The 24,436-nt window shown below is 35.9% G+C and overlaps 1 pseudogene; it reads right to left on the bottom strand.

Annotated features, from left to right (window-relative positions):
* Positions 1-29: 29 nt before the first annotated feature.
* LOC103256309 lies at positions 30-19,119 on the bottom strand (annotated as a pseudogene).
* Between the last annotated feature and the right edge of the window lie 5,317 nt (positions 19,120-24,436).

Here is a 24,436-nt window from a genome sequence, read left to right on the forward strand (position 1 = left end):
TGAGGAAGAATGAAGAACTTTGAGGGTCTTTATAACAGTTCTGAGATTTTGCCTCCTGCTTTTGATCCTTTAGGACCTCTTGCTTATTTCTTCTTGGATTTGTCATCCCCCTTCACACCCAGTAGTGGATTGACTTAATCACTGGGCATAACTTGAAGTTCTATGTCGGTTGTTTTGGGTTTCTTTTTAGATGGCAAAACCCATCTGCCGAAGACTGCCTCTTCTTCTCTGCTAGCCCCTTTGTCCATCAAGGGGGTTTGGACTGCATCCAGTGGGATACCATAAGGATTTCCTTCTGGGTCTTCTACCTCAGGGGCAATGGGAAAATACAATAGGGGCTTTGAAGCTTCCAGTTCTTCAGCACTGCTACAGAAGGTAGTGATGCGGTCCAAGCTGGTGACATTCACTTCGTCATCTTCTGCAACATCAGCCCCTGTCTACTCAGGCTCACTCTTATCTTCATCTTCAATATCAAACTCTGATTTTCTTTCCTCATATTCTACATTTGCATCTAACTCTTTGAAGTCTGGTGCAAATGCACTCCAGTTTTCTACTTGATTTTGTGCCCAGATAGATACCACTCCACTAGAAATGGATGCTTTAATGGGTCAAACAGAATGCCAAGCTACATCCAAGAGAAGCTTTCCTCTCACCTCATGGAGAATTCTTCACCAGGTTGCCAGTGTTCCTTACCCAGATGTACAGAGCATACTGCTGGGCAGAACCCTCCACTATGTATTCACCATCCCCCAGAGAAACATTTCTCCCATGGGGTCCTATTCACCAAGTCCTGTAATTTTTGCATGGTTCAGGTTCTCCATCTCTTCCACAAGTTAAGTTTTCTCTGCCATCATAGACTCTGATTATTTGATCTTCTGTGCTAATTAAAAAGCAACTCTCCTTTTGGGAAAATTCAGTTGACTTAATGACTGTGGTGTTGCTTGTTCCAGTTGTCATTCTGAAGGATGCAACAAGATCTTAAGAATCTGTTTTTTTTAGCCGGCCTCGGTGGCTCAGCCTGTAGTCCTGCGCCTTGGGAGGCTGAGGTGAGTGGATTGCGTGGGCAACTTGGCGAGACCTCATCTCTACAATAAATCAAAAAATCAGCTGAGCGTGGGAGCGCATGCTTGTAATTCCGGCTACTAAGAAGGCTGAGGTGGAAGGATCGCTGGAGCCCAGCAGGTCCAGGCTGAGGTGGCCGGGAGCGGGACTTCAACTCAAAAAAAAAAAAAAAAAAAAATCTGTTTTTAAGACCAAAATCTTGCTTTTTGCATTTCCTATATAAATACATTCCCTTTGCCTATCAAGATGCCATTACATTCAAATCAGAGTCATTGTCTACCAGCAGAACAACATGTTTGGAATCTGAAAGGGTCAACATGACAGGAGCAGATTTCATGTGACACACAAGAACCTTGGTCTGACTTCGTGAATGATACCGGACTTTTAAGATGGGTGAAAGGAATCGAAAACTCTGGTCACAGTCACCTGAGAGAATGTCCCACTGTGGCACTACATTATCAGTGGAAGCACTCATAAGTTTATGACCATCTTGACTCCAGCATAAAGAACAAACCGGATGGATGTGTGCACTAATTATTTTAGCAATGCCTCTTGTCAAGAAATCCCAGATGATAATTCAGCTATCATTACAGCCAACTGCAAGCAGTATTCCTCATCTGTTAAAGGTGCAAGTCAACGCCATGCTGATACAATCTAAAGTTTCATTAGCTTCCTCCAGATAGTTCTGCCCAAAGGACTCCAGCAATTTGAGGTTCACCCTTGAGGACTCTGGTGCCTGGTCTCAGCTCCAGCAACAATGCCCTCTACCCAGTCAACTTCTAAGACCTGCGTCTAGATGGTGGGTGCTGCAATCAGCCTGGTACAAGCGCTGGAGTCTTTCTCTAGTTTGTTTTTGAGTTCATTGATCTTTTCTTGTGTAGTACCTAATTTGTCGGTAATCTTGTTCGGTGATATTTCCATCTTAGATATTGTATTTTTGGTCTGTAGAAGTTTTGCTTAAGGCTTCTTTTTTGTATCTTCCGTTTCTCTTATAATATTAATGTTTTTGTTTAAATCTTTGAACACATTCATATATTTATGGTAGCTGTTTTCTCTTTCTATCATTATAATCTCTGTCATTTGAGGGCTTATTTATATTGACTCATTTTTCTCCTGGCTATAAGATTGTCTGCTTATTTTCCAGTTCAGAGATATTTAAGAAGATATCAAACAATACAATTGTACTATAATTAAGTGCTTAATTTGGTTGTTTTCCTTTTAAAAGTGTTGAATTTTGTCCAGTCTGGCAGTGTAGTTACATTTTTTGGTGATCCTTTCGAGACTTGTTGTTAAGCTCTTTAAGAAGTGGATCCAAAGATGTCTCTACCCTCAGGCTAATTTAGCCCTACTATTAAAACATCATTAATAAACATCTTAGATTTCTCCATTCTCTGTAGTGCAAACTTGAATGTTTTCTAGTTGTGTGTGAGTTCCAGAAATAATTCAATTTATGGATTCCCCATACTTGTTCTCCCCCCAAAAATCATTTTTTGTTTGTGTCATAGGAATTAATCCTTGCATGTGAAGATTCTATGGGACTCTATGCTGATTTGTAAAGCTCTTTGGTTTAGTGCTCTGTTCTCCAGTATTATTTTTTATATTCTCAGCTGCCTTAGTTTTTCCACTTCTGATCTCTGTCTCCTTAACAGTGGAACTCCTTGGTCCTGCTTGAGTTTTGTCTCCCTGTATCATAGTCCACGAGTTGCCTCTAGCAAGAAAATCAAGGGTAGTTGATTGTAATTCTTATCTTGTTTTCCTTTTCTCATAAATCATTTTGTTATGTTGCCTATTGTCTAATGTTTGAAAACTATTTGATAAAGTATGTTTTGTCAAATTTTCTGATTGTTTGCAGTAAGTAGGTTATTTTAGACCCTTTTTACTTCTCACGGAGGGAGATGGAAGTTTACCACAATCCAATCTTTTTTCTAGTCTGAAGAAAATATTTTGGAGTCTGGAAATGCATCATTTAAGAATTATAGATAACATATGTGTATATTATTTTTATATATTGAGAATATCATTATCAATGCATTGTTTTTATTATTGATTCATTTATTTGCCTTTCCAAAATGTTAACTCTATGTAGTGACACAATAAATTTTCCTAAGAAATGGTTAGTGTTTTAGACAAGAGTGCTTCATTTGTTTCTGGTTTATAGAGAATATAAAGCATTTTTTCTTTGACACATCAAAAATTTAAAAACATTGGATTAAGGGCTATATAGTAAAACCTATAACTTTTAAAATTCCTTCTCTGTTGTTAGCTATAACCTAGTTTTCATTCCAAGTGTTTTACTGTTTACTTTTCTTTTCCCCTTGATTAAACTTGAAATTCATATATTAATTTGTTTGGCATCTTCAGAGAGCCAGCTTTTAATTTTGTTGCAATCTCTGCTAATTTGTCTTTACATTTTAATAATTTCTTCCACTATTTTTTTTGGTAGGGAGAGACGGTGGTATTGGTCTATTGTTCCTCCTCCCTCTAATTTTAGCTAAATGCTTAACTTATTAGTTAGCAATATTCTAAGTTTAAATACATCTAAATCAGAGGACCCCAACTCCCACCATGGACCGGTACTGCTCCATAGCCTATTAGGAACCGGGCCATCCAGCAGGAGATGAGAGGCAGCTGGCCTGAGCAGAGCCCTTTTTGTCAGATCAGCACTGGCATTGGATTCTCATGGGAGCTGCGACCCTATTGTGAACTGCTCATGGGAGGGATCTAGATTGTGCTTTTTATGAGAAACTAATGTCTAATGACCCCCCTGCCCACTCTCATCCTTGTCTATGGAAAAATCATCTTCCATGAAACCAGTCTTAGACGCCAAAAAGGTAGGGGACTATGGATCTAAATATGTTAACACATATTTCTAAAATTAACGTAGAGTTTTATTGGGACTATCAATTCTGGGCCTTGGACTGTGAGTAAAAAATGTGCTACTTCTAGTTGGGGCTACTAAAAGTATGTGTAAGCCTGCTGGGCACTTTGCTTCCTTATTCTGGTAACCATGGAGACCTTTTATTGTATTGTCAGCATCACAATTGGTCAGGTTTCTGTCATTCCTGGTCTTTGAGTGTTTAGGTCAAGCAGAGCTTGCTTTCTCACCCCTTACATCTATCAACCGATGTGTAATTAATATATCACAGAAGGAAAATAAAATTTGTGGTTTTAAGCTTTTGAGATTTTGCAGTTAATATGTATGAGCAGCATTACTTATTTTTTTTTCTGAAAAATACACAAAAACTCTAACCCCAGCTTTAATCATGAAAGAATGTTCTAAAGTGTAGTGTGGACATGAATAGTTGACTAGAAGCTCCTAGCTATCTCTCTGTTCCCATACACAAAAAAACAGGTCAACAACTAAATTTCAACAAATGACTAAAAAAAGAGTTCTACAGAATAGTGAAAAAGCAGCAAAAACCCTGCAGAGCACAGGAAAGCTACCTTAAAAAGGAAGAAAACACCTTGCCTCTGCCCCCCTACATCCCCCACCCCACGATGGGATCAGCTTGGAACCAGGAGTGACTTGTTCCTGCAGTAAAAAGGTAAGCAAGAGGACCCCAGCAGCCGCCATCACCATCATGACCACCTGAGTTCTCACTATTGAAGAACATCATCATGAACATCAACAGTTCTCCTGTGGTCTTCCCAAGTTCTGGGCCCAGCTGAGAGTCTAAACACTGAGCTACCCCTAGAGGAGAAGCCTATGTTGTATGGTACTTGGCATTTCCACGGCCCTTGCTTCTACTGTGTTGTTTGATTCTGGCACCAGAGTCACTGCTTAGAATGCATTTTGCTCCATGGGCAAGCAGCTATTTTATCCCATGATCCCAGAAGTTTCGCCACCCTGCAACATACTCACCCAGCAGTGTGCTATACCAAAGTTGAGCTGCTGCTACACCTTCTCCCCCTAGGACCAAGTTACGTTGGAGATGCTCCATCTCCCCCATTCCAGTTGCTGATGTACTCCCCCCTGAGGGCTGAGCTGAGATGGCATCCCGCCCCCTGAGAACTTCAGACCTTTGGGACACTGGAGCAGTCATGCTCCCCCAGTGCAATAGTTGATGCAGTGACCCAGCCCCTAGGGATCTGAAGGTTCCATCAACCCATGTAGCCACACTTTACAGAATTGAACAGAGGTCCTGGCTTTTGTCCCAGGGAATCAGAACATTGGACATTCCACTGTCCAAGTGGAAAAGACATAGTGCCTCGCCTTCTTGGAACTGGACTAGTCCCCTGCAGTCTGAGCTGATCGTTAAGGCATTGCTTTGCTCCCCTTGGGCACATGCTGCTGCAGTATGTAGGGCCTGGGTCTTTGCTGCAGTATCAACTGGCCCCAGGGAATCTGGGATATTGCTGTGTCCTACCATTCAGAGTCTAGAATCACCACTGTGTGGGACCACATCTCCTGAATCCTGGGCTGGCACTTTGTCTTGTTGACTTCAGGTCCTGAATTGTTGCTGTGCCCTAGGAAGTGTTGGGGAATTTGCTACCATGTTATCAGCAGTAAGGAAGGCATGACCTTTCTTGGAGAGTATTATGACAGAAATATGATATTAGGAAAAGAGTTTAAGAAAATAAAAGAATACCAGTAGAAAAACAGAGGATGACAGGAACTACAAGTGCAGAGAGATACTAGGAAAAAACATTCCTGAGCTGAGCACGGGTCAAGGTCTGAACAAAATAGCATCAGTAAGCCATTTACCCATAAAGTCACAAATGTAGCAAACAAGGACTGAAGAGGCAGATGGTATGGAAAATTTTTCTTTTTCAAGAAGATAAATATAAGTAGCAGTTCTTTTGTAATCCGTCTTTTTAATTCATATAAAATGTTTATATATTTTAACAACATACCATCAGCTAGAACCATATTTAGGGTGTGCCATCATAGTGATATATTTTATACAGATGTAGCATCATTAGTAAAACTGACTTTTCCAATTTAATCTCTCAGTGTTACATTTGAAGTTATGTCTACATAAAATCAGAATTGCTATTTGAAAAGTGAAAAAAGCCAATAATTGATTGCAGTGACCTTTTTCTCAAATAAATGAACTGAACCTAGGCACAGAACATGTATTTATCATAATAAACTTAGATCTGAAAAATTCAATCCATTATTGTGCTAGTTTTCTAAAATTGACTTCAAAAAGGATTATAGTAAAATAAATCTATACATATTTACAAAAATAGTATCTTTTAAAAAAACTAAACAGTGACCTTAGTCAAGTACAGAATAAAAATTAATAAGAACACAATTAAGAACATGTGTATGTATCTCTTCCAATGTTTAGATGCCATATTAACATGTTTTATATTTTTTCCTTTAAGAATGTAGGAACATTGCCTCAAAACTTTTCCTTTTAGACTGGATTTGCTTTTATAAGTAAAGAAGAAAATGTGCACTCTCACTCTCAAATTTAATTTCTGTAGTAGCAACTCTCAGACTTTTAGAAAAACAAACAAATAAGGGACCATTATTGGATTGCAAGGCTAAAATATTTAACTATAATCAAGTGTAAGTAATACAGAATAATTTATGTGAAAGTACTTTTTTCTACTTTTTTATTTGTAAGAAGTTATGTATTTTTTTAGATTTTATTTTATCTTTTGTTTCTCATTCTTATGTACATCTTAATTGTGAATAGTTTGGGAAATGTATCCAATAAAGAGAGGGCAGCAGTAAAACTAAAGTTATATCTAAGAATTTTATGGTGGTCAGTTGCTCCACATTTTGAATTTTCAAAGTTAATAATTAATTTTGACTCTGGTTCTTTCTCAGGTTATAATGTGAGTTTTATAGAGAATGTTTCTTTCAAGCTATGAGGGTGATCAATAAAGAACTACTGGGAAAGCCAGATAAAAATCCAAAATACATCTGTTTGAAAGCATTGAAGGGCTGTCAATGCAGTTAGGCACTAAGAGGCAAAGAACCTGGAAAGAAGAGACTACAGAGAGGTGACATAGCATTCTGCTGGATTCTTTACCCTTTGGGGCATCTGTTATTTTTAGAGTGGAGGAAGAGGCAGAGAATCCTGGAAGAAGGCTGCTGCTGAGAAGTAGAAAACCCACTAACACTTTTGATAATGCAATGTGTCTGGGAAGACAAAAATCCAAGTTCATAATTATCAAGTAGGATAAGAGTTGCGGGAACAATTAAGGCATGAAGATAAGGGTGACACAGAAATGTGAACCTAAAATTTAAGTTTTTACCTCTGAGCTTAAAATATAAAACTAAATACCTCTCTAAATAGGCAGAGCAAGAAGAATGAAGCACTCAGAAAGCCTTTAGACAGGAGAATAAAGTTTTTGTTAATTTCACTGTACTGGAAAGGCTATATATTAATAAAATAAACACATCAGACTCTAAGACAGGACATGCAGAAGGTAATACCTTCAAAGTAGGAGCCAACCAGAGGTTGACTGACAACTAGAAAATTCCAGCCCAGTCTAGGGTCAGTTTAGTCCTTTATTTGATTATGATAATCAGATATCAGTCTAACTTTATACTAAAGAACAAGATGAACAATTTCTGGGGCAAGGACACGTCATCCAGAACACTTAAAATTTTTTATACACAATATCCAAGGATCAATAAAAGTATCATCAGATATACCAAGAGATAAGACCGTTAGCAAAATCAGACAATAAAAAAGACCCACAGATGATCAAGGTATTGAAGTTGTGAAACCCAGAAGTTTAAGTAACTGTGGTTAATATGTTCAAGACAAGCGATGACAAGATGGAAAGTCTCATCAGAGACTACAAATAAGACTCTCTGATAAAGAATCAAATGAAAATCCTAAGATGGAATAAAATATTAACTGCTCTTAGGTAGATAGCATCAAGAGCATATTGAATGCAAAAACAGAAGCAGTTGAGGTATTGAATGGTACAGATATACCATAGCTTGTTCATTAACCTATTAATGAACATTTGGGTTGTTTTCAGTTTGAGATTATTACATGTGAATTCGATTGTGCTATAGTACAAAAAATGTCCAAAAAGAAGCACAGAGAAAAGAAAGGTAAGACATAAAGACAAAAGTATAAGCGGTATGTAGTATGTGTAATTGAAATTAGAGATGAAAAGGAGAGAATGGAGCAAAAGCAAAGCCTGAAGAAGAAAATGACTGAGATTTTTCAGAAGCTGAAGAAACACTAAACTATAGAATCAAGGAGTGCTGAGAACCACATGTAGGAAGAACGTATCATAGTAAAACAATTGTGAGGAAAAAAATAAAAAATTTAAAAAATTAAAAGTGATTAAGGGGAAAGAGACAATGCATTTCAGTGAGTAATATAAAAGAGAATTAGTTCTCAAGAACCAAGCGATAACGAAAAGTTATTTTTAAAATGGAAGAAATGAACAAGAAATATCAATCTAGAATTCCATACCTGAGGAAAATATCTTTCAGAATTAAGGCTATATAAATTTATTTTCAAATGAAAAATAAAAAATGAGATAATTTGTTAACAGACTTGCACTAGAAAGGAAACGTACAGAAATTTCTAAGGCAAAAGAACAATAATCCCAAAGAGGAACAAGAAACACAAAGGAGAAAGGAGAAGCAATGGAGAGAGTATAAGTGAACCAAGTTGTAATGAGCTATGATTGGAACGAGCAACTATATGTAGAAGGTCTTGCTGAACTTAAAATATAATATAAAACTAAATACCTAATAATGAGAAACAGAAGAGGGTAAATAGAGTGACGTGTTCTAAGGTCCTATACTATCTTGGAGGGGTAAAAAATTGTTATTGTGTTTGACACTGTAATAAGTCAAACTACATTAGAGAATCAATAAAAATATATTTTTGAAAAAACTCATAGGCTAATTGGTACAAATGCCTTCAAAAGCAGTTTTGTGTTGATTTGTACACTTTTTAGAAAGTTAAAGACATACTATATGATTTAACCATTCCATTCCTAAGTATTTACTTTAGACAAAAGTATTATATTTTACATATTGTAAGTGTAACTAGTTATAATTTATTATACAATAAAAGTAATATGCATATATATGGCTATATAATTGTATATCTGTATCTATATCAAAACTTACTCTTAAATGTTCTTGGTAGCTTCAGTTGTAATAGCCTCAAACTGGAAAAAACCCAAATATCCATCAATAGGTGAATGAATGGAAAACTGTGGTATATCTGTACCAAGCAACATTGAAATAAAAAGGTATGGCTGATAGATAAATATCACAATGTGAATAAGTATTAAAATAATTATATAGAGTAAAAGAAGTCAAACATAAAAGAACCTACTATTTGGTGGATTTTATATATAGTTCAAACCAATATATATTAATTTTTAATGACACATTCTAGATGTGTGGGCCATTGCCAACAAATGAGAAAAGAGTGAGAGGGACGTGCAGTGGGAAGGAGTACAAAGAGGCCTGAGGAGGTGATGGATGTACTCATCATCTTGATTGTGTTGGTAGTTTTTGTATACTTATGTCAAAATGTATTATTTGTACCCTTAAATATGTGGACTTTTTGTATGTCAATTATATCAAAATCCTTAAAGAAATTTCCTTATTATAAAATATACATACATATATATATATACATATACATACATATATATATACACCCAAAACCTAGAGCAAATATCATACTTTTTTAAAAAACAAAGGCCTATATCCCTTTGAAACAAAGAAGAAAACAATGTCTGTTGCCACTCTTATTAAACATTTTATTGGTAGCCCTTGTTCACCAATAAGGTAATAAAAATAGTGCAAAAGGTTTATCAGGGAAGACACTAGATTATCACTATTTGTAGAGAATGTGATTCTTTATTAAAGAAACTCAAAAGAATCTATAAACAGCTATTAAACTTGTAAGTTAATGTATTAAGATAACTGAGCACAATGTTAATGTAAAAATCAATTACATTTCTAATAACAGCAATAAATCCTTAGAAAATAATTTGTAAAATTTATCATTTTTAATAACACCAAAAATATTAATTACTTAGATAAGAAATTTTACGCAGGAGAAAAAAAGAATAAAGCAAAACAAATGGAAATTATCAACAGATACAGAAGGTCTAATTAATGGTGTAATATACAATGAATGTAAATAAAAAGATTTAGTATTTTTATGTCAATTTTCTCTACATTAATCTAGATAATCAATGTATTATCACTAAAAATTCTAACTGGAAGAGTTTGACAATCATATATTATGGCATATCATACAACTATACAAGTTAAGACAATGTGAAACTAGCGTATGTGCAAGCAAATAAACAAATAAAATGGAATTCAAGATCCACATATATAGTATCACTTGATTTACAATAAAGGTAGCTCTTTACTCAATTGAAAATTCATGACTTTTCAATATATTGTTTTAATCAGTTGAATATTAACACAGTGAATTGACCCTTTTCACACCATAAGCAAAATAATTTCAGATGGTTTGTTGATCTAAATGTGAACATTTAGACCTTGACAAGAACATTTATAGCACAATACAACATACATAAAAATATTTGAGAATATATTAAAGACCTTGAAGAAAGACATATTTAATAAACAGGGAAGAAAATATTATAACCATAATGTTAAAAACCGATTAATTGCAGTACATAAAACTACCAACTTGTGTTCACCAAATGACCCCAATAAGAGAGAGAAATGGTAAGTCACAGAGTAAGACAAGATGTCTACAATTCCCATCTCAAACATCTTACATGTTGAATATATAAAGCACTCCTACATATAAAAGTAAAATTCACAGGAATCTTACAGGAAATGGACAAATGAGTTAGTTTTCATTAACTTTTTATATCTCTTCTTTGTCTTCTTAAACTTGGTAACTTTCAGAAATAAGATATGTGAGTGTGCCTGTCTCAAATTCGTTTACAAAAGAATTGAAGACTGGCATCCTCTATTGAGCATATATTCTTTTGCTCAGTGGTCCTTAATATTGGCTTCACATTAGACATCCCTGAGGTACTTTTAAAACTCCCTGTGACCAGTTCCCATAGCTGACCAATTGCTAAAAATATTGGGTGTGGAGCACAGGCATTGGCATTTTTAAAAACTCTCACAAAATTCTAATGTGCAGGCAAGACTCCACACTGCATTTTTAGGTGCTGCAAAGAACAGTCATTTCACCTGGTATAGGGTATGGTGACCTGCACCTTAACAAAAAATAAAATAGAAGGTTAGGAAGAGAAATTCCTTGGGCAGATTTCTGTTTGAATCTCTGCTTTTTGAAATAGTGAGGACACCAACCAAGAGAGAGTTCAGACTCTTGGGTAAAGAGAGATCTACCTTAGAGAGAGTCAAGTTTCACTCAGAAAAAGCTGCAGTGCTCTTTCATGACTAACACATTTCTTAATGAACCTTAGTATTGTATTCTCAAAGCTTGTCCTTGAGCAGCTGATCACAGCTAAAGAAAACCATGCCACATAGATGGTTGACTTCAATATAAATCATGATTATCAACCTCAACTTGACATTCAACACTGTCAGTCATGACTGATGTGTTCTTCTAGTTAACTCAGTTGCTAATAGTTAACAATGATTATTTTTAAATAATTATTGGAGTTTTATTTTTATCTCAAAGACTTTCAACTCCCCTCTTACTCTCATCCAAGGATCCTGCTTTTAAAGGCACAGAAATAATAAATAGATATCATTATTTTGGTAAGAGAGAGAAATCAACCAAACCAGCTGTGACTATAAGTACCTTTTAAAATTCCTCCATGTTAAAACAGAAGAAATTCTCTCTTTTATCCAAGTCGAATTATTTTATACGTATTCTGGGTCTTATCACTTCTTACCTTTTTATGGTCATAGATTTGTCATTTATCCTCTCTTTTTTGAATTTCTAGTTTTTATCTTATATGCATTTCAAACAACTCAAAAAATATTTACCAGAAAAGAATTTCCTTGTTCAAGGAACGAAATATGAGCTGGGCATAGAGAGGGATGGGATTAATTTAAAGATATGGGAAAGAGATAGTTATGAGAGCACGCATAGACCATAGAGAGAAACTTAGATTTTATTCTCAATAGAAAGGCAATTCATTGAAACTTCATAAGATGGAGAATGATAGGACATGGTATAGATTTTAAGAAGAGCTCTGTATTTTGAGGAGAAGGAGAAGGACAAGGAAGGCACAGGTAGAAGGAGTCGAACAACATGAGGCAGCTGCACAGTTGAAACAAGAAATGCTGGTACTTGTCTAAGATTGGTAGTAGTAGAGATAGGAGTACTGTAGACATATTTGCAATACATGTTTGTGGAAGAATTAGAAGTAATTACTGATAGATTAGAAATCAGGTGTGAAGGAAAGGACACATCTGGAGTATAGATGAAAAATTTGAATGGAGGACACAAATTTGAGAGCTGCCTTGTGGTACTGATCATTGTTTCTGAACCCTGACAGCACATTATAAATAGGAAAAAATACAAACAACCAGAGAGGAGATAGAAGCTGGTTAGGCAGAGAGAGAGGGAGTGTCTTGAGGAGACTTAATACCTGCGGGAACGTTCACTGCACCACCCCAGTCATATAATTGTTGGTTGAAAATGTGGTTAATATGGTTAAGGACATCCTCTCAACCCAGATGTACTACTAAAAGGGACTTTTGCTGCTTAAATGCAGGAGCAGTAACTTAAGCAGATGTCCTAACTTGACCTTGGCTTATTATAATATCACTAACATGGAATTTGCATTGCGGTTTTACCCTCCTCAAGTGGGCTTTTCTGTGGTACTTATGGGTAATATTCAAGATGGAGTAACCTTAATCAAGGATCCACATGTGCAATAAAAATTGGCTCTCAGAAAGTAAAGGGTGGATGAGATGTAAAAGAGAGAAACACCCCCAGAAAAGATAAGATAAAAACCACAAATTCCTATCACCAATTACCCATTTGGGGCCCCATCTCTTTTTCTGGAGAGCTTTGTTGCTTAATAAACTTCATCTTTTACTCATCCTTTTGGTGTTTGCATTTCTTAATCTTCTTGGTCTTGGGACAAGAACCCAAGGTTGCTGGTTTCAGCTGTCAGTGGGGTTCAAAACTCTTGCAACACAATGACTACCAAAAAAAAAAAAAAAAAAAAACCAAACCAGTTTATACATAATAACTAGTGAGACAGAGGCTGGAGGTGACTTAGACAAGAACATTTCTAGTAGGTACAGAGGCTAGATTGGCATGAATTTAGGTGAGACACTGAGTTTGACTAGGCAGTGGGAATTCTGCAAGGGAAGCAGGTTAGTATAACAAGGGGAATGTGCAATCAAATAAGACTTTAATTCACTTTTTTTTAAGAAACAGGAAGCACTAGAGTGTATTTCTATGCTCCTGGGACAATGATTATGCCATCATTGGGATAACCATTGATCCCACCTATGCTGATAAAGATTAGAGCTAAGAATGGGTGGACTGTAGAAATCAAGTTGAGAGACTGGTGTTTCCTGGGCACAGGGAGAAAAAGAAGATGATGGGGGATGAAAGCAGGTTTTTGGCACAAAGATGGGAAGATGGGGGAGTTTATACCAGGAGGTCGAATTATTAGTGAGCAAAAGAAGTATGCTGTCCAATATGCTAGAAGCCAACACTATGATACAAGGTTTTTGAGAAATGAAAAGCTTTATGTTGCAAGCAGACTCATAAAGAGACGGGAGTCAAGCTCAAATCTGTCTTCCCATGCTGGCTTTAAAGCAGTATTTTTATTAGAAAAAATATGGAAATGGGCTCTGAGATTAGAAGGTGATTGGCAGAAGGGAAGGGGAGGTCCGAAAAACCCTTCACCATGGACAATTATCTCTTCATGCTACCTTATGAATCACATATGCAAATTCGGGGGGAGTGAGTGCAAAACATGCAGTGAAAATTTAGACTGTGACATCAGCAAGCTTTTTCTGCCCAAACTCCAGTTGACCATCTTGGTTCCAATCCATTTTAGCCAGTTTTTTCCTGATCTCACAAGTGAAAGGAGTTTCACTATTTCAACAAGTTGTTTCTTTCCTTATCTACTCTCCAACAAGCTCAAAACTTTATGTTACTGGTTTCATAGTCTTTGGGGCACAGTTTCAGTTTCAGCTTTTCATCAAGTTGTTTCTTTTCTAATCTGCTATCCCGCGCAAGAATTTAGTCGTTGGTTTCTTTAACTCTTTGAGGCATGATTTCACTATCATCTCATTTAACATGAGGTAAAGACAGCAGCCAAAGTGTGAATATCGTAGAAGGGTTGTGGGGGATTTTAGGAAAGAGAAGAAGAAATAAAAAAAGTTTTTCTGGGATATTTATATCTATTTCCATAATGGAATTGCCTTGCAGTATTGTGTTCTTATAGCTAATAATCATAAATTTAAAGAAAATTATTTTTTTTTCTTTTTTCCATTAATGCTGAGTGCTTTGGGGGAAAACACTGGTATATTTATTCTGTTTTTTTCTTTTTGTATATGAAAATGTGAGGGATGTGAGAGGAACAAGGAAATAGAAGTCATTATTTTCCAGGAGAGATTACAATAATCCCACATGGAATTTAAACTGGCTAATATGGTAATGTGAATGAGAAAGAGGTGGGGGTTATAGATACAGTGTCTCAATAATTAATCACTGTGACCTCAAGGTATTTGAGCATTGTGAAGTAGAAGAACAACAACAAGAAAAGGTATTGAAAATGTCTATTTTTTAAAGTAAAGATTCAAAGTTGACTTTTCCAGTGATTACAATGTCAAGTGGAAAATAATTTAGAAGTAGTTCAAGGAAGTAAAGAAATAGTTCTCGGTAAATTAGGAAATCATTGAATCAAGAGTCTGAGATTTTGAGAAAGTTTATTCATAAGGATCACAAATTCACTGACAATGTTGACAGGAGATAAATGAGGAGTGACCAGAAAATCAATAGTAGCAATGAGGACAGATAGTCCTATATCTAAAAGGACTTAGTTTCAAAGGGTCCATGCAGTTTACTAAAAGAAAGAGGAATAATGCCTGAAAAACAGCTATGCAGAACTTACTCAAAAAACCCACCTGAGCATGTGTTATGGAATGGGATGTCTCACTAAAGGCAAGAAAATAAAGGACGCTTCTGAGAAAGGGTTGAGTATGGAGGAAGTTTGCTAAACAGACAGAGAAGTTTCTAGAAAAGAGGAGTATTTGGAGTAAGGAAGGTGTTGGGGGATTGTGTTAGAAATAGCAGTATGGCATTAAGAGTCTGGGTGACAATAAGTCCCCAGAGAGTTGAGATCTCTAGTGCGGCCTGAGGGAAAGAGATATAGACCATGATCAGTCATCTCTGAAATGACAGAGTGGCTATTCCATTTTCAACATGGTCTAAAGTCATCTAATGATCTACTTTCTCCACCTCCTCCCCCCCAAAATAAATTCCAAATCATTTGTCCTCCACATTGCCTATCTTGTTAAGTGGTGCTATCTCATATACCTGTGTCAAGCCAGGACTCCAGGGCCATCCCGAAATGAACAATCCCCATATACATACCAGGTCTTGTCCATTTCACCTCCAAAATGTTTCTAATATCCATTACATTCTCAGTATTTTGACGTGGCACTCTAACTCAGACCACTCTTTCCTCCCACCAGATCAAATTCAATTAGCCTTTTGCTGTCTACAAATTCATTACTACTCACATTTCATCCATGATATGTTATATTGGAAACTAAAATTTGGTCATTTTATTCTCCTGATTAAAACTATGTAGTAGCTTCTCTTTGCTCTTAGGATAAAATCCAAAATCTTAAGTGGCTTACAAGGCAACACATAATATCTTTCTTGGATTCATCGTCTTAACCTACTCTTCCTTTTATATTCCCAGCTCTATCTGCAGTGGTTTCCTCTTGCTTTCTCAAAATGTGTGTGTGTGTGCGTGTGTGTGTGTGTGTGTGTGTGTGTGTGTGTGTGTGTGTGTGTGTGTGAGGGTGTGTGCGTGTGTGTGTGTGTGTGTGTGTGTGTGTGTGTGTTAGCACTCAAGATTTTCATACATGCTCTTCCCTGTTCTTGGAACACACTCTCTGTTCCTCTTTAGTGGGGTTGCCAGATTTAGAAAAAAATATATAGGTGTCTGGTTAAATGTGAACCTCAGATAAATAGCAAATAATTTTTAGTTTAATGATGTCTTGTGCAATATTTAGGCTGCTTGCTTTTTATCTGGCAACACTACTTCTTGGTTTACTTCATTGTCTTTCGAATTTCAGCTCAGATGCTATCTCCACCCTAATTCAGACTAATTTAGGTCTCACTTTTTACACATTTTTATAATATGCCGTACAGATATTTATTTAATATCTGTCTTCCCTATTAGAGCACAGGCTCCATGTAATGTTTGTCTTTGTGAGTATCTAGCATATTATTGACACATGATAGGAACTCAGTAAGTATAAAACAAGTAATAATGGAGTCTAGGGCATATATACTTACCTATGTCTGTGCTTCAATTTCAGTTGCAACAAACACAAACTAAGTTATCTTTCGTATTTCTAGGTTTTCTCATCAGAAAACTGAAGAGATGATATCCTAAATTGCAGAACTATTGTGAGAATTAAATGAGAGGGTACATAATAAGTGTTCAAAAAATGTACTGCCTTCTTCCTTCCTCCTTCTTGAGTTTGGTGAAGAATAGTGATTCAGCCTCATCATTCTCCATCTGTTGTGAATCATAAAAAATTTCCTTCCGATGCAAATCTCTTCATCTTGCCGTACTCAATCTGGTAAACACATTCACTCTCTTCCCTCGTTAATTCTGTTAACTCACAGTTTGGGACTCTCACAGCTCAAAAATTTGCTCTGGCAAACACATGTGAGGGAGTGAAGATTTTGGTTCTCTGGGGTTAACAGGCATTCTATTGATTTATATAGTTTTGATTTCATGTTATTTTTAATCATTCTCTCGGTGCCCAATTGTATGAGGAAGTGTAGTAAGGCTGCAACTTTCCAAAAGCTTTCCTCCGGGGCATAAAATAAAATCTACACTACTCTTGAGTCTTGAAATTTGTAAGATTTTCATTGTGTTCCCTTCTCATAGTTTCGCTCCTAGTCCTAGTTAATGGACATTAGAGGAATGCTTCAATTTCTCCCATTTCCTTCCTTCTGCTCCAGGGCTTCTATCTAGTCTAGGGTAAGGCATGTGCCGAAGGTGGGATGGAAATGGATTCCACTCTACCATATTTCCTTGTGAATTTTCTATGCCTCATTTAGAAATGACAGACTTCAAAAACTGTATGACTATTTTTCTGGTCCACATGGGTAGTCACAGAAGACAATAATTCAAAACTCAAATTATTAGTTTGATAAAAATTAATTCTTCACAAGTTACCTGCCAGTCTCTCTTCATTCTCTGATCTGTTCTTTCCATTCTTCCCCCCCCCCCCGCATTTCCCTTCTTATTTATTTCTTGTATTGGGTCTTGGGTCTTTCTTCCTTTCTTCTAATCTTCCAGTCATTTCTCTACATTTTATTTTTCTTCTCTTTCTCTCTTCCTCACTCTTCCCTTATTCCATTCTTCTTACATTGTGAGCAAATCTGAACCTTTATTTCAGGTCTATACTGGATTTCTATAAACTCTCATACAAATATCCATGCATCTCTAGACCTATCAGATAACTTGGGAGCTTCTCAGCCTAAAAATAGGCTGAGTCCAGGTCTGAAAGTCACTTCATTACCTGCAACCTCATTACCTTCAACTGTATCATAGCTTTCTACACTTTGTCTGTGTTTATGTAGTCTATTAGCTATTATTCTAACATTATTGCATTTGACACCATGCCAAGAAATGTAAATAGCTGTGACTAGCTTAAGTAAATTTATAATGTGAGATTAAAAATAAGCACACACACAAAAAATAAATAAAAATCTTTCTCAGCAATTCACAGCCCTTTTCTACCAAACACTGTTTAAAAGATCTTTTAGTGTACTGCCAAACACATGATAGGGTAGGAGAAAAATGAGCTTGTCTTAAAAGAATCCTGTGGGGTGTGTGTGTGTGTGTATGTGTATGAGTGCACGCATAAATAATTACTGTACTGCCTTTGGCTTTAGACGACTCATGAACTTCCCCACAATCACAGGAAGTCGCTGCTGCTTTATTAATTTACATCTAAAATCTTGCACAGCTGGGGATAACACATGCATTTCCTATGATTGCTAAAGCAACCCAGGGAGCTACACCAGTGAGGGTGGCAATTTTCTGATGCTGTGATACTATCACTGAATGCCCAGCAGTACCGCATAGAGAAGCCTGTATGGGAAATAGACAACAACCTCTACACAAAATAGAATGATCCCAGCGATAACCAGGCAGATTCATAAATCGCTTTTACAATAGAAACACAGGAACACAGGAAGGAAGGTCACCATTTTGATGCCCTCAAGATATGCTGAAAATGAGAAAAACGGCAAATAATTTTGTAGGCCCTTATCATGGAAATCAGGTTTGACCAGGGAATGGTTCATTTCAGATTGAGGCCATCTCATTTCTTCTTCCTTTACTGCACTCTTCTCTTTAAACTTCCATTTCGAAAAATAGTGTTACTAGCAGAAGTATCGTATTAAAAATCATTTCTAGGGTTTTCATGGCTGGTGCTTTGTTTGGAATATGCAAATATAGGTGTTATAAGTGCCATAGTCAAGTAAAAAAAAATGGACATCACTCTCCAATGGCACATACTAAGTTCATTTCCATAATTTTAAAAGTTTGTCATTAGATTTTTTTTCCTGAAAACTTTAAGCAACTTTAAAAAGTTCCATTTCAGAAATTGCTTCTACTTTTTAAGATGTTTCTCTTTTTATCAGCCAAGATTTGATGCAAAGTACAGAAAACACACTAAGAATCTTAAACAAGTAGGAACAGATATAATACAAAAATGAATGTTTACAAAATAGGAAGAAAGACTGAAGGAGGGGGCTCCCAATAGGACCGATAGCGGTGACTCCTAGAGCCATACCATCAGAAAGGCCTCTACTTCTGAGGTTGCCATGGAAGCAAAACCAGAATCAGGAACGTACTTTCACAGCCACTGAACCACCAAGGAGCTAGAGAATCGATATCCACAGCTGTCATCCGGGAAATGAGAAGATGGATAGAGAAGTCTCAAAATTGCTTCCTCTTTTCTCTCTACACAAGGAAGCTGAAGCAACGCTGTCCAAAAGCAATATAATGTGAAAGCATAGTTTTGATTTCAAATTTTCTAGTAACCTATTTTTTAAAAAATAAAATCAAGCAGGCAAAATCAATTTTAAAAACATTTTGATTTAACAAATTAGAAGCACTTCAATATAAGATCTATGTAAAAATTAATGAAATTCCTTAATATTTAATATGTGGGGAGGTACTAAGACTTCAAAACCCACTGTGTATTTTATACTTATGGAACATTTCTACTTGACCTAGTCTCATCTCATGTGCTCAGTGGTCACATGGGGTGAGTGACTCCAGATTCCGGCAGGGCTGAGCTAGGAAAAAAATCCTGTTCAACTGCTGCAGAGAAATTGTTGTTTCCTCCACAGGCTCTAACAGAGGCAGACAGAATATGACAGGAAGATGGCATGTGCCTCACTTTTGTTTTCCAAATTTTATGCCCATGCATATGATTGGCAGATCTAATTTGCCTTCAGCACACTTGCTTCAAAGGAATCTGGAAAATATGTTTTGTTTTGATTTCCAAACTCCACAGTTAAAAGAAAGGTGAAATGTAGGTTGAATAAACCAATCTACAGTATCCAGCAATTGTCTTATGAAAGAGAAAGGACAATTGCTATGGGAATCTGTACATTTCATTTCTGCTGTCCTACAAATATTTTGGTATGTGGTACTTAAAAAAAGAAGACTAGTTGTTTTCTTTTACTTTGGAACACTTGTAGTTAATCAGACTTTATTTCATAAAGTTTATTGTGTTTTTAAGCAGGAACACAAACGTTTGGAACTCAAGAAATCTCTACCTCTCCAAAGTGTTGGGATTATAGGCATGAGTCACCATACCCCCAAAAAGATGTATCTCAGAAATTGTTTCCTGTAACTTACTCTATGTTAAAATTGTCTCCAGTGTATTGCTTCTGAGGCATTAATCACAACTCCCCTCCCTACCAGAAGGGTTTTCCTCAAGTATGTCTTAGGATTCTTACACACAAAAAAGCATCAGGATGAAAAGATAACCCTTTCAAAAATGTTTAGATGATTGATGACATGCATCCATTCTTGGGAATTGTGTGGGTCTGAATGGGCAGTTCAACCTGACTTTGGAGCCGGCATGACTCATAATAATACACCACAGCAGTAGAGAAATAAGAAAATGAGATTCAGGTTTCTGATAAAAAATTATATTATGAGAATACAGGAGCTTTTAGAGATTATTTATAACAAGAGTAATGAAATGTTAGTGAAGCTTCAGACACATTTTCTGAGAAAATCTATTGTATTATAGTAGAGGAGTCTGTAGTTTCATCTGCCTAAAAACCAACCTATGAGACATTATTCTCTGTATCTTTCACACTCACACTCAGTACTTCAATTTATCACCTCTTTTCGTCTCAGGTACAAGCAAGTAGCTCAAAAACCTGGATAATTTGCTCCATTTGGACACCTGGAGTTTAATAAGTACCCAAGCTTGTCTTGGAGGTCTAAATAGTAACATTACACCATCTAGCTCTGTCTTGTACATTATAGGTGTGCTATGTACACACATTGGGTAACTACTCAAATTTGTATACAATTTGTTAAGGTGAGCATACATTACTTTTTAAAAATATTAAGCTGATACTTAATTCCAGATGAGTATCATATGATATTTAAGAAGAGTGCATGATAGGTTAATGTTTTCAGAATAGAATCTATTAGCACTTCTTTTTCTCTCTTATAACATTGGCACTCCAAAATTTCTTCATCCTGTACATTTATGTTTCCTGCTGTGTGGTCTTTTCCAAAACTACAGTTGCAATTAACACTTCTAAGCAGGTGGACTAAAAAAATCTATGTCTTTAACTTGACTTCTCTTTTTAAACTCTCTTTTACATTCCAGATCCATATTTCCAAACGATTGGTGGTAAACTCCAGAGCACCTTCTGATAGGCAAAAATGTTAAACTCAAATCATTCTTATTCTTGTACTCAATGAAATTCCCTCTCTTAGTTCACTATTTTTTGTGTTCCTATCACAAGAAATACTTATCTGCCTGCCCAAAGTTAAACCTCTGAACATCTTTGATTCCTTTCTTTCTCTGTTCCTTTCTAATAAACTGGTAGTTTAATCTAGTAAATTCTTTTTTAATACTACATGCACATCCATTTATTTCCATTATGAAAATTACCATTTTAACTCATTTAATAAATTTTGTTAAAATATTATATCATAGACTTTTTTTCCTTTTGGTGTATGGTTCTACAAATTTTAGCTCATGTGGATACTGGAGCTGCCAAGAACATGTATACATGTTTTAAGAGATGTTATTTATGTATTACTTTTAGTTTGTCATCATCAAGAGTGTCTGGACGCTGATGGTAACCAACTCTGAGACCTCTTGTAATTGCAAAAATGAAACGTGGCTTGTATTCATCTTTTGTTATTGGTATATATTGAGTATGGCAATTTTCATACAATGTTTTCCTCTCTAAAATGTGTATGCATTTTTTGGCACCCTCTGTATTTATGTAAATACCATTGTAATCAGGACTCAGAACAGTTTCATCACCCCCCACAAAACTCCCTTTTATTTATCATTTTGTAGTTACATCTCACCCCCCATTTCTAAACCTCTGGAATCACTGATCTGTTCTCTGTTTCTATAGTTTTATCTTCTGTAGAATGTCATCTAAGTGAAATCATACAGTATGCAATTGTTTAGACTGGCTTCTTTTCACTCTGCAAAACGTTTCTGAGATGCATCCAAGTGTCACACTTATCAAAAGTTTTTGCCTTTTAGTGCCAAATAGAATTTCACCATATGGGCGTACCATCTTTTTGTTGTCATTGTTGTTGTCATCGTCTGCAAGAGTAAATTAATGTTTCCCCTGCTTTAAAAAATGTCTTCCGGCCATTGCCTTGCTGAGCTATGGTGTGGTCATGTGCTCTTTGAGCGATGGCCAGGCCATGTTTTCTTAAGCTTTGGCCCCCTCCCCTACCTTGGGGAGGTGAATCTCCTCTTTCTCTTTCTTTAATGTACTTTAGAAATAAAATATATATATATATATATAGCTTGGAACTCATGCCTGGTTTCCTTTACTCTCTTGCTTGTAAAATTTAGTTTAAGAACAGTGTGTTTAGTTAATGTGATTATATTCAATACTTTCCTTTTTAATTTGTTTATGAGATTTCTTTGAGTTTAAAATAACTTGCCCCTAAATCTCTACTTATTAAAATCTCACCCATTCTTCAAGATCATTTTCTAGGAAACTTTTTAATGTTTCTTTCTCCAAGGACTTGATATAGTACTTTGATTTTATATTTATCTTATGTTGATTTATAGCTATGCATGAATATGATAGAAGACTCATAAAAGTAAAAATGATGACTGAGAGTAAACATTTGAAATTGAGACCTAGTGGATCATTAGAAATATGCAAAAATCCCTTTAACTAGAGTTTCCTAAGGGTTTTTACAAAGTGGAGTGAATGTAGCTGCAGGGCAGTTGGTTTAGCTTTCTGCAAACAAACAGTATTTGATGTCTTTTTAAAAAGAGATTATATTTGAATTCCCATGAGATAGGTTCCATCTTTGGTCTCAGGAGCATGTATTTATCACCACTTAGAGAAATAGATGACTCCAGCTCACAGAGTTTAGGTTTATCAGAAATTTTGGTTCATTTACCTAATTACATTTGTCCTTTGTCCTTGTAATATAACAACTAATACAAGTTTGCTAGGGTTGCTGTAACAAAATGCCACAGACTGGATAGCTTAAACAACATAAATATATTTTTGTTACATTTCTAGAGGCCACGGTTCTGCAGTTTTTTGTTTCTTGGAAGACCTCTCTTCCCACTTTGGCTGTGTCCCACGTGGTCTTTTTTCTGTGCAAGCACTTCTCTGGTGTCTCTCTTTGTTTTTAGATTTCATCTTTTTATAAAGACACCAGTCATATTAAATTAAGGCCTACTCTGAAGACTTCATTTTAACTTAACCACCTTTTGAAATGCCCTAATTCCAAACACAGTCACATTCTGAGATATTAGGAGTCACCACTTTTTTTTGAGGTGACAAAATTCCGTCCGTAACACTTGCTCACCAAGTAATTTTCTGAGAATTTGTCTTATGAGGAGAAATAAATAGGACAGGCTCACTCGATTAGGAAGTCTTGGCAGATATATTTCTCATGACAAATTAATAAATTGACCTTCGGCAAGTCTCTTGTGAGCTTTGGTTACACAAATTAGCATCTACTTGTCAATCAACTCTGGAACATCCATAAAATAAAATTTTTGAATTGTTAAGGCAGATGGTAGACCTGGAGCTGTGATAGATTCTGGAAGATAAATGTCTTTTCGGGAATCTGCTAGGTGGCAGCCTATCATCTCCAGCTATAAACTCCTTTGAGATGTCTTATACTACATAACTTTCTACCTGAGGCTTTCTATAGTCTTAGTCCCCTTAGATATTTAACCTTGAATAAGTTACTTTGTTTTATTCATTGTAAGATAAACATTTTTCACATTTTATTTTATTTTTAATTAGGATGAATAAAAACAATAGACTATTTTATGGTTTAACTGTGGACATTTCCCCCTTTATTAATATATAGAATTAATAGTGCAGCTTAAAATTTATAGCATATTAAACATGTTGAAATATGACTCCTTACCACTCTAGCTTCCTTCACAAAATGGGAAAATAAAATAGCTACTTTATTGATATGCTCAAGAAATACTTTTATGATGATGATGATGTAAATTATTTGAGAGTAAATTATTGATTTTTATTTTTACAAAGTTTCCTATATAATAAACAGATAATAAAGGTATTATTGAAGATAAATCATACTTTAGGGAAAGGGTTGCTTTTTATGACTCTTACTTCAATGCTGGGAGCCTATAAACTCAGGGACAAAGTTTATTTATATAAACCCACTTCTTTTAATCCAGAGTACATTATAGGAATTGGCTCATGCTACTTATGGAAGTTGAAAAGCCCATGACCAGCTTCTCACAAACTGGAGAATCAAGAAAACGAATGGTATAAGTCTCAGTCTGAGTTGGAAAGCCTGAGAGGTTGGGGATGGGTGTGTCTGGCTCTGAAGACTTGAAAACCAGAACTATCAATATTTGAGGCAGGAGAGGATGGATGTCTCAGCTCAAGCATGATGAGAAAATTCATCTTTCCTCCACCTTTTTGTTGTATTTGGACCCTCAACAGACTGGCTGCTGCCCACTCACATTGGTGAGAGTGATATC

This window comes from Carlito syrichta, unplaced genomic scaffold (assembly GCF_000164805.1).
Source record: "Carlito syrichta isolate Samal-C Ts95f unplaced genomic scaffold, Tarsius_syrichta-2.0.1 Scaffold289232, whole genome shotgun sequence".
In the NCBI taxonomy this organism is placed as follows: domain Eukaryota; kingdom Metazoa; phylum Chordata; class Mammalia; order Primates; family Tarsiidae; genus Carlito; species Carlito syrichta.